This window comes from Triticum dicoccoides, chromosome 4B (assembly GCF_002162155.2).
Source record: "Triticum dicoccoides isolate Atlit2015 ecotype Zavitan chromosome 4B, WEW_v2.0, whole genome shotgun sequence".
Classification (NCBI taxonomy): domain Eukaryota; kingdom Viridiplantae; phylum Streptophyta; class Magnoliopsida; order Poales; family Poaceae; genus Triticum; species Triticum dicoccoides.
In genome coordinates, this window is record NC_041387.1 from 511,516,238 (window position 1) to 511,527,140 (window position 10,903).

General features: G+C 46.0%; 1 long non-coding RNA gene across 9 annotated transcripts; it reads left to right on the top strand.

The window, feature by feature from the left end:
* Positions 1–6: 6 nt before the first annotated feature.
* LOC119291165 lies at positions 7–3,970 on the top strand. Of its 9 annotated transcripts, none has more exons than XR_005142238.1 (6): positions 7–1,009; positions 1,267–2,213; positions 2,424–2,574; positions 2,880–2,994; positions 3,403–3,457; positions 3,629–3,970. It is a non-coding gene; the product is annotated as an uncharacterized LOC119291165 (long non-coding RNA). The 9 variants fall into 9 exon arrangements; XR_005142240.1 differs by having other exon boundaries at positions 2,894–2,994; XR_005142241.1 differs by having other exon boundaries at positions 1,267–1,524; positions 2,033–2,213; positions 2,424–2,994.
* Positions 3,971–10,903: the final 6,933 nt, after the last annotated feature.

Sequence of the window (10,903 nt, forward strand, 5' to 3'; positions counted from 1 at the left end):
CGACTCGGCAGGACGCCGGGGGACAGGTGCAGCAGCCAGCCGCGCCTCGCCCCGTGCTCTGCAGGCTCCCGTAGGCCTCGACCCGGCCTCGACAGGAGGAGCTCGAGCCGACTCGGCAGAAGGAGTATAGCAGCAGACATGCCCGTGAGTTTCTCTCTCTAATCCCCTTGAAACTACATTCCCGATCTGGAGCGGGAGGCCAGGGATGCCTCGTATGTGTCTCCGTAATTTTCTTCTCAGTTTGACAAGGAATATGCCTATGGTACTCTTCTGATTTTGGGTGTAGATTCTGATTTTGTTGGCAAAACAATGGCAGATTTCTCCATTAGCTTATATGATTTGGGGCTGATTTTCCTTGTGTGATTCCTGTTCATGGCCTTGCTGTGGGAGATTGCAAAAGTGAAGTGAATTAAGTGTGAAAAAATAGCAGGAGCAATGCCTGGGCTGTAGATTTCTCCATTAGTTTAGTCATGGCTAATATGAACTTCTCTATTATATTACTTATGGATTGTTCAGTAAAATGAAACCTCATGGTGTGGCATGTCACCTCCCTTGCACATATACTTGTACCCAATTTAGGCCATCAGTAGAACTGTCTATATTGTACAGGTCAACTAATACACAGCACCCCGGCGGCCGGTGCATACATATAACTGCACGCACACACAGCGCCACCTGACTCCTATTTCTTCAGTGCAGCACCGTGACATGGCCATACTCTGTATGGACACAGTGGCAGATTACAAACTCTGTGCAATAGTGGATCTAATAAACAAGATGTCTTAGGTTTGAAAGCAACATGCAGATAAGGAGATAACTTTGGATATGTTATTATCTTTACCATTATACGTATATAATTTCTTAATGTACGATGGAGCTGACCTCACGGGTTGACTGACGGCGACACGAAAGTTGGAGGGAGCCAACCATCTCTACGGCCCATGCTCCTCTTGCCAACGATGACCGCGCCGTGAACCAGGGCTGCCGCTCGAGCTCCTCCTGGGTCCAGGTGCATAAGAGAGCTGCTTATCTCGATGTGTTTGTAATGTATTCAGAAAATTACTTTGCTTTCTTTTTGCTCCCTGGAGAATGCATCCTCAATTAGTATGATAGCAGTCAAGCAAAAATGGCTTACTATTGATACAGATATAACTTCGATTACTCCTATTGCTGTTTTATTTTTTCTGGACTTTATATAGAATTTATCCTTTTCAATTGATGCGCTCTGAATGAAATACTATATCTGAGGGAACATGAAACTTGCAGGTCATGCTATGTTTTAGTGCTCATGGAGTTCCTCTGGCATACGTTGGTTCTGGTGATCCGTATAAAACATAGATGGAAGACTATGGATCTTATCATGGATGAGCTCAAAGATACAGGAATCTCAAATCCATGTATACATCAATCACACTCATACCCGCTATGTCACATAAGCAACTTCAGTTGTCCTTCGCTTGTGAATTCACCATCCAAATATTTTTGTTTTATTGGAGAGCACATAAAATATTTGGAGAATCAAAGGTGAATGTAAATAAAACACTCACTGTATGTTTGCATGCACATGATCAGTACCTCCATTTTCCTTTGTAGTAATACTAAGATACAAACATTATTTGTGTTCACTTTTTGGCCATTTCATACCTATGTCGTCAAGATTCTGTTCTGATGTAGAATATTCAGTTTAGTTTGGCCTGCATTTGTCCCAGAGAGCGAGTGTTCACAGGTCCAGTGCTTATGTAAGTTATTATTTAGTCAAGCTTATGTAAGTTATTATTTAGTCAAGATTCCGTTCTGATGCATAATAGCTAATAACTTGCCTCTTAAGTTGTCTCTACAAACTAAAATTTGAACTTTAAAACTTATCTAGCCATAGTTTTTGCAGCAAGAATAGCATGACTTATTTTATCTCCTTTTCGAGCTGGAACACTTGGCTATTGTGATTTTTCTTTGTAGACTTTCCTATACTATACAAAATGTATGTTGTGGAGAAATTATAAACTGCGTTACAAATTGTTGTAATGTTGTGTAGAAACTGAACAGGGACAAGCACATGAAATTATATGTTGTGGTAGATTTCAAAAGAGACCCAGGGCCCAGAGTAGTTTTGCAAAAATGGAGGATACCAGACTGACCCATGGAGCATGAGATCCTCCTTGTCAGGGGCCACCTTACTTGTATGGCTTCAGGCTGAGGAGACCCTTCTAATTAAGGTGGTTACTACTTCCTTGCTGATTTGAACCTAGAAGAGAATGTCATTTCGTGTTTGTTAGTAGGATCTCATGTTTAATCTACAGATCTATTTAGTCAGTGTATTTACAGACCAATTGCGAGTTTTTACCTGGGAAAATGAACATTTTTCTACCTCAAATTTGCATATCAGTATCCTTGTCTGATTTAAGATTGCTTTTCTTATTATGAAGAAGATTTGTGCTGCTGCTATTGCGTTCTTCAGTTTCTGGTCATTGGTTCATCTGCAAATGTGTGGACCTCACTCCCTTTTGCTCGATTGCTCCACCTTGCTCCTTTGGCTGATTATAATAGCTATTTCCGCAGCCCATGACGCTGGTTGAGGTTAGTCTTTCAGCATATGTTCTCTTCATTACATGTCCTTTAAATTGCAGGATAGGCCCTTACAAATAAGTTAATTAACTACATGTCTGCATTAATATATTTTCCTGATGGGTTTCCCTACTATGGCTCATGGTCATAGATGTAGTTTGCATTTGCTGCTGTTGTTTCTCTCAATATTTCTATCCCACTATACTGTATGTGTTCTAAATCTACCGGTATATGAAAGATGATTATCTCCATTATTATTGTTCGTACAACCCTTTTTATCCAAGATTCAAAACACCTAACACGTGCCCTTTTTTAAGTATCTTTTATGCAGTCTATTGGTTCTTAACTTACTACCAACTACTAGCGAAGATAGCTTTCTGAAATAAGCATGCTAAGCATGAACATTGTTCTACTCACGGGAAGAACTCTCAGGTGATGATAGGTCATGGTTCTTTACCATTTCCTTTACAAAATTGGTTGAATCTTGTAATTCTAAGTTAGTATCAAGTCCTATATACCTTTCTGTTTGTATAAATTCACAACTTTCATGGAAGCTCTCGAATTGCGAGTATTAATCTCAGGTTGCTGGGTACGTTTGCTGGTAGTATGCTGCCATGCATCCACTGAGCAATTTTCTTGTGATTTTACTTGTGATGACACATTTCTAATCTTTCTCTTTGGGATACTGAAATATGGATTGCCTTGGGAAATATCTGAGATAGGATCCATGCTACTTTATTTGAATTGTTTTTGTGTTTGCACCCTTATTTTGATTTTAGTTACCATGTTCTCTTTCTTTTGGTTGCTCACATGTGTTTTTTGTCGCTATTCTCCATCTAGAGATCCAGGCAGCGTCCAGATTGCTGTTATCATCCTCCATCAACAAAACCATGGGGTATTTTCAGCTCTCTTCTATGTCTCTGTTCCAGTGATAAACTGTCGTTTGATTCTTTTTGTGTGTGGCATGTCTGCTTATTTCGTTTGATTCTTTTTGTGTGTGGCATGTCTGTTTATTTTGGCCCCTGTTAATTGATACTAACTATGCTGGCCATTTGTGTGTGCCTAGGTCCTTGTGGGAGCTGCATACAAAGTTACAAACCCGTGTGGATGTATTTGGTTGGTAGCTGCAACAGCCTGCCAATCGGATAAGAGAAGCCAAGGGGCCATCAGCGATGGTGTAGCTTCAGCATCCTGTCAATTGGAGGAGAGGCCAAGGAGTCATCGGCAAGAAGCAACCTTATCCTGGAACTTGAAGTGGAGTAATGGTTAACAATGTTTTAGGGATCATATGTTTTCTTTTGTTCACACTTGAGAGCTACAAGCATTAAGATGTTACGATAAATTATGTACCAAAGTTTGCTTTGTCCGTGGTCATATCTATGTGTGTTAATTTATTTTCCTATAGTCATATCGATGTTATTATCCCTATGAGTTGTCCCCTTTGTTCTATAGTAGCGTAATCAGAATTATGGTGTGGCTCTTACAAAAATGTGTGAATGGGATCAGAATTGTGTATATATTACTGATTTAATAGTTTGAAACTAAGCCATGTTTTGTGGAGTTTTATTTCATCTATGTTTGCACCAGTGCAAATCATGAATTGTTTACTTCGATGTTGACATATGTCAAATATATATGTAGTCAGGAAAAGGCGTTAATCTTTTTGCCCCTGTAGCAGATAATTCTTCTGTTACTTGGACAAACAAGTGCAAGGGGAAGTGCAGGTGGAAAGGATTATTGTTTGACACATCACAGGACAACAACATGCACGCCAGTGACCAATGAAACAAGGGACTTATGAATAAGATGAAAACCTTTCAGCCTTCTGTTCACACAAAAATAATTTTTTGTTGATTTTGTGTTATCATCTACTTGAAAACAATCTTCCATGATTAGGATTTTTTTCCTCTTTTTTTACCATTGGAAAAGATTCAGTGTTGCTGCAGTCCTACAATAGCATACACCTCTTCGCAAACAACTCTAAGTCAACATCAAATGCTCCTAAATTAAGCAAAATAATTGGTTTTAGTTCCCAGTTTAAATTGGTCTTCGTGCCATTTGGCTATGTTTATAGCTACTCTTTTTTTGAATGCAAGTTTACACCTACTCGGACTTCTAATTGCAGGCTCAACTATTTGGACCTCTTGATGATGTATTTTGTTGCATCCTTATTCTAAGCAAACTTTTGCATTTATTTCATGGTTTTAATTAAAATTTAAAATTATGCCTTCATGTTACTCAAATAACATAAAAAAATGCATGCTTAAGTATATATTTTGAAAGATAAGCCATTTTTATTTTTTATATATAAAAGGGTTAGCCATGTTATCCTAGGTGTTTTTAAAACATAAAATTACTAACAAATGCAAATATTTTCAATCCGTACATGGTTTCAAATGGGTCTCTGCGCCATTTGGCGCATCGGGTCATCTAGTATTATAAAATACCAAAAATATATTTATCTTATCATACTATCTCTATCAGATCTCACTTTCGTAAGTGACCGTGAAGGGATTGACAACCCCTTTATTGCGTTGGTTGCGAGTTCTCAGTTTGTTTGTCTAGGTGCGTGGGACTTTTGAGGAGCCTCCTACTTGATTGATACCTTGGTTCTCAAAACTAAGGGAAATACTTACGCTACACTTTGCTGCATCATCCTCTCCTCTTCGGGGAAAACAACGCTAGCTCAAGACGTAGCAGCAGGCCCCTCAGGATCCGCGCCCGTTCAAGGGGCGCCTCCTTCTTTCGCATAGGAAGGCGCGCCCGGCGCCCTCCTCGGGCAAGGATCGGGGGCTCTCTCCTGGAGGGCCATCGACTTTGCCAAGATCACGAGGGAGGCGCTTGGGCACCACTTGGAGGCGTGCTTCAAAGCACGTTTCCCTCAGGAAGGAACAAGGCAAGGAGGGCCAAACCCTCGGGAGTTCATCAGCGAGATCATTCAGGAGCTGCAGGAGTCAAGAGTCATGAGTGGCAGCCGCCGCTTACCCGTCGTAGCTCCCCATCCAGGCGAGGATGGTGGGCTGCGTGTCTGCATTGACGTACCAGGGCTCAACCGAGCCGCCTCTCAGGAGCGCTTCTGGCCCTCATGCATGGGACGCTGCGAAGGTCCACCCCACAGTTATGTTCGCATGCCTTCCGGCCTGCCGAACGCGGCTGCTGCGCGTCAGCGCCTCATGAGGAGCATTCTGGAGACTCAGGAGGTCAGGCATTTTGCGGTCCTGGCAGAGATGGAGATGGCCCTTGAAGAGCCGCCAGCACCTCCGGAGCCCCCCGAGGCTCCTGGGCCTGGGGGCTCGTGAGGTTTTCGCAGCGCGAATCGTCAGCTACTTCAGCATCCCTTCATCTTCAACATCATCAGGTGACATCCTTCGAGTTTCATTTTCTGCTGGGAGCGCCCCCAGGGCTGCATCATTCCCAGGCCGCGTGGGTCCGTCCCTGCGGCATGTATCCCTTTTGTTCATGTCTTTAGATTACCTTGTTGGGGGTGCCCCTCGGGCTGCATTATCCCCAAGCCGCTCGGGCCTGACCCAGCGGTGTTTGCCTTTTTCTTCATCTATCTAAATGAGTTTGCTCCTTCATGCTTAACGTGCTTGACTTAATCGCCCGCTCGATTGACATCAACTTATGGAGCCGCTCCTTAATGGCACGCCGCTTGCGCATGGGTCCGCCCCTGCAACGTCGACAAACCTGAGTGGCTGAGCTCTGGCCGCGGCAACCCTGCAAGGCGCCACCTCACCAGGCCCTTAGTGCCCTCGTCACCCCTCCAGAGCAACCAGTAGCTGGCTGGCAATTGTAACGAAAGCCCTCGTTTTCCTTGTGATGAGCTTGCATGATACCTTTAAGGAGCAACTTCGGGAGAGGCTTTTGCGGCGTCTCCTTCCCTCTCGACCGAACGAACCGCTTGCACGTTAAAGGGGGGGCGCCTGAGCATCGTGACTCACGGGCTCTTACTGGCTCTCCAGCCCTCACCTCCTGGCCTTGTCCACGGCATCGCGACCTGGCATACCAGCGATGGCAGAGCTCGCTCGAGGGCCGGGACCCGAGGACGTAGAGCACGAAGGGGAGTAAGGGAAAGGGGGAAGAGGCTCGCAAGGACCTCGCCCGGCAACTCCTCAGCTGCCGACGCACGGACAAGGCGCCGCGCCAAGGAGTGGCTTTGGGCCTTCGAGATAAGTCATCCTCTGGAGCTACTAGCTATCGCAACACCGACCTTGCATCACATGCAGCTCATGTTGGCAAAGTTGCGCTCCTTTCTCACGAAACGATGGATGCTTGAGCGCTAAAGGGGACCTCCTGAGCATCGTGACTCAGAGGCTCTTACTGGACCTCGGGCCGCTCACCTCCTGGCCTTGACCACGACATCGCGACCTGGCATACCAGCGATGGCTGAAGCTTGCCTTGGGACCGGGACCTGTCGGCGCAGAGCATCAAGTCCTCGCGAGGTTCGAAAGGAGGAACTAAGCTAAGACGGGACGAGCATCTCACACCAATTCATAGTAAGGATACGTATTCACAAAAAGTCATGGCTAGCGCCTTACATACCCCAGTGGGGTGGTACTTCGGTTCCTTGCAGGGACAAAAGACGCAAATCTTAAGGAGTCCTAACTATAGGCACCGCGACGGCAGACGCCATCATCAACAGTGGGCCATCAGGTGCCGGCGCCAGCTCCATCTAGATCAATGGCGCCGACGGCCTGACGCAGCTGCCATGCTTCGGGCACGGCGCGAGCTCGGAGGCTCGTAGCTGTCATCGCTCGTCACCGGAGTCAGGAAGAGTCCGGAAGAGTCGCTGGACCCCCCGGCGCGCCCGCTGCCAACGGAGGAGCTGCTGGAAGGGCGGGCGGCAGGCCTGGTCCTCGCCGCTCCAGAGCTCCGGCCGCTACCTCTGGGGCAGCACTCCATCCGGCGTCCTTCTTCGTTGAAGACCTTGAAGAGCATCAGGGAGGCGCCATCGTAATCCAGGTGGATCACGAGGGCCCCCTTCGATCGGCAGACCCGGGCGATCTCGCCCCAGCCTCGGGTCAAGAAGACCATGCTCGGAGCGACGACCTCGACCTCCGCTTCGGTCACAGGGGTACTGCAGTCGGCGTGCTGCAGCCAGAGTTCAAGAGGCCCCGTTGGTGGGATCTCAAAGGCGAAGGAGGAAGGAAGGCGAAGCCAAGATCGAGGAGGCATGGCGGCGTGAAGCACTCGCTCGCAAGAGGAGCCCTCGGTATGGACTCCAGGAGGAACAACGCGCACCGCCGTAATCCGCCGGCGACGACGGCGTCTCTGGCGATGTCGCTCGGCACCCGCATATTCAGGGCCCTCAATCCGGGCGTACAAGGGCAATGGAAATCCAGGCGGCGGCCGTTCGAACCATGGCCTCGACACCTCCTGCCAAGCACCCCCTCCTCCGCGGCAGAGGACATGCCGCTTCTTCGGCGGAAGCGGAATGGAACCCTCTCGGGGGGCCTCCCCCTTCTCTTCTGCAGAAAACCGGCGGACTGGTGCTATTGGCATAAGGTGGAGCAAGGGAGAGGAAGAAGAAGGAAGAGAGTAGCACGAAGGGACGGACTGGAAGGGCTCGCGCCGTTCTGTACATATAGCCAGAGGAGACCAGCCATCGGCCTCCACGATCACAGGTACTTGTTTTTGCATGCAGGGACTTGCCAAGTCATGCGGTTGTCGAGGCATCGTGGGGAAGCGGGGACGCCCACATCCAATCACCTGCCACGCGGCGCCCAAGACCGCAGGCTGTTGGGGCCCGTGGCGCTTCACACTTGCCCCTTCGCTTCTCTGCTAAGCCAAGTCCGGGCGCGCCTTGGGCCCGGGTGCTACTGTCGGCGTTCTGGGAACGAGGGTACCCAGAATTGCCTGCCTGCGGCCTGCGGCGTGTCTCAAGGAGTGGCCCAGTGCAGCCCATCTTCATCGACACATGCTCAAGACCCTCGCGAGGGGCCAAGCCTCGCGGGGCGGGCGACAGGAAGCTTCCTCAGGCACAGCCTCGTCGGGCTAGCTCGCGAGGAGGTGGAGAGATCAAGGCGGGGTACCTCACGAGGTGCCCATGACGCAAGCCATGACGACCGAAGGCAGGCGGGCGCTAGGCGGGCGCCGGCCTGCGCAGAGTCCTTGTTTCCTCTTTGGTGCAAAGGGGGCAAGCACATGCAAGGGTATCAAGCAAAGGCAACCATTTCGGTGCAACAAGACCAAGACCAGCAGAACAACAGGATGGAGGTCATCGTGGAGCCCAAGCCGGCGTCATCATCAGATCCTTTGGCAGGCGAGGACCAACTTTAGTCAGGATAAGTGTACTAGATGGTCCCCTTCAAAATGGCCAATTGTTGGCGCCCTTCCCGCTCAATATTTGGGAAGAGGACCAGGGCCTCGCTCTATAATTAGGACTAGCCACCACGGTAGAAGGGGATTTAATCCAGATTCAATCCTTCCCAAGAGGCATCACCTCCATAAGAGCTCCTCCCCTCGTGAGGTAGTTCTTCCTTTGTATTGTTCATCATCAGCCCCTGAGGCAATCCACCACACCACAAACTAGAGTAGGGTATTACACCACACTGGTGGCCCGAACTAGTATAAACCTCGTGTCCCTTGTGTTGTTCTTCGTGTAGTTTAGATCCTTTGCGAGGCGACGAGACATGAGTTGGCAGAGGAGTGGTCTCCGTGCGCACCCCAGAGTTCGAACCTTAAGGGTCTGCCGAAACCCAAAATCCAACAAAATCTTTACCCACAACTTCAAAACTTCACAACACAAAACTTCAACAGAAAATCTCATGAGCTCCGTTACTATAAGAAAATAAATCACCACTTTAAGGTACTGTAATGAACTCATTCTTTATTTATATTGGTGTGAAACCTACTATATTCCAACTTCTCTATGGTTCATACCCCCCGATACTACTCATAGATTCATCAAAATAAGCAAACAACACACGAAAAACAGAATCTATCAAAAATAGAACAGTCTGTAGCAATCTATAACTTCCGAATAGTTCTGTAACTCCAAAAATTCTGAAATAAATTTTTAGACATGAGGAATTTGTCTATTAATATTCTGAAAAAATAATCAACCTAAAACCAACTCTTCTGTAAAAAATGACAGCTATTCTCCCGAGCGCAAGAGTTTTTGTTTTTTATAGCAAGATCATAAAGACTTCACCCAAGTCTTCCCAAAGGTTCTACTTGGCACAGACACTAATTAAAACATAAAACCACATCTAAACAGAAGCTAGATGAATTATTTATTACTAAATAGGAGAAAAAAGCAAAGAACAAAAATAAAATTGGGTTGCCTCCCAACAAGCGCTATCGTTTAACGCCCCTAGCTAGGCGTAAAAACAAGAATAGATCTAGGTATTGCCATCTTCACCATGCAATTCTTTCCTCATCAAATCCTACAAAACTCGTATTAAAAAAAATCTATTCTTTCCCTTATTTCCTTTTTAGAAGAAGAACTTAAATCATGGAAAGGGCTTTGATTTGTAATTTTAACATTCATAAACCCATAGTCGGAATCATCACCATATAAATCATCATATAAAATGCATAGTTCATCTAACGGGTTTCTTCATCATTTTATTCAACAAATCCCTATTGTATCCTACATAAATTCCTCTAGTAATGCAGTCAAACTCCTTAAAAGCCTCAATGTACAAAGATTGAGATATTTCAGAATGGGGAACCCTCTTCCTAAGATTTTCACCATAAGATTGATAGTCTCTAGCTTCCAAACTATGCATGGTTTCTTTATCATACATGATATCTATAATTGGAGGGTGTTCAACATCTTTGTTATAGAAAGCAAAAATATCCCTAGCTTCTTGTTTTATAAAATCGCATTCACGCATAAGGATAATAGTGGTAATCTTTTTAGCTATAGGGTGATTGATATTGGGAAGTTCATAAAACACGTTTTTCAAAGCAGGATGGATATGCACAAATTTTCTTTCTAATTTCTCAACAAGCATAACAATGGCATCAGCATAACAGTTGGTCTCAAGAAGAATAGACTTTTTATTAATAGGCATGGGCCCTGTGCAATCAAAGAATTCTTGGATAATACTTTTTCCATTAATATTATCGTCCCCCACATGAAAGATTTTTGTTTTGTAATTAGGTGGAGTTTCAGTTTCATGATTCAAAGAACAAGACTCAAGTGCTTCTTCAAGATTTTCAACGATAACCTCCCTAGTTTCAGACATGATGACAACAAACCGCACTAACAAACAAGCACACATGAAGCAAGTGAAAAGAGATGAACGGAAGAGGGGCGAAGAAAAGGCAAAGGTTTTCGAAAATCATTTTAGAAGTGGCGGAGAGCAAAAGGAGAGGCGAATGGAAAATAATG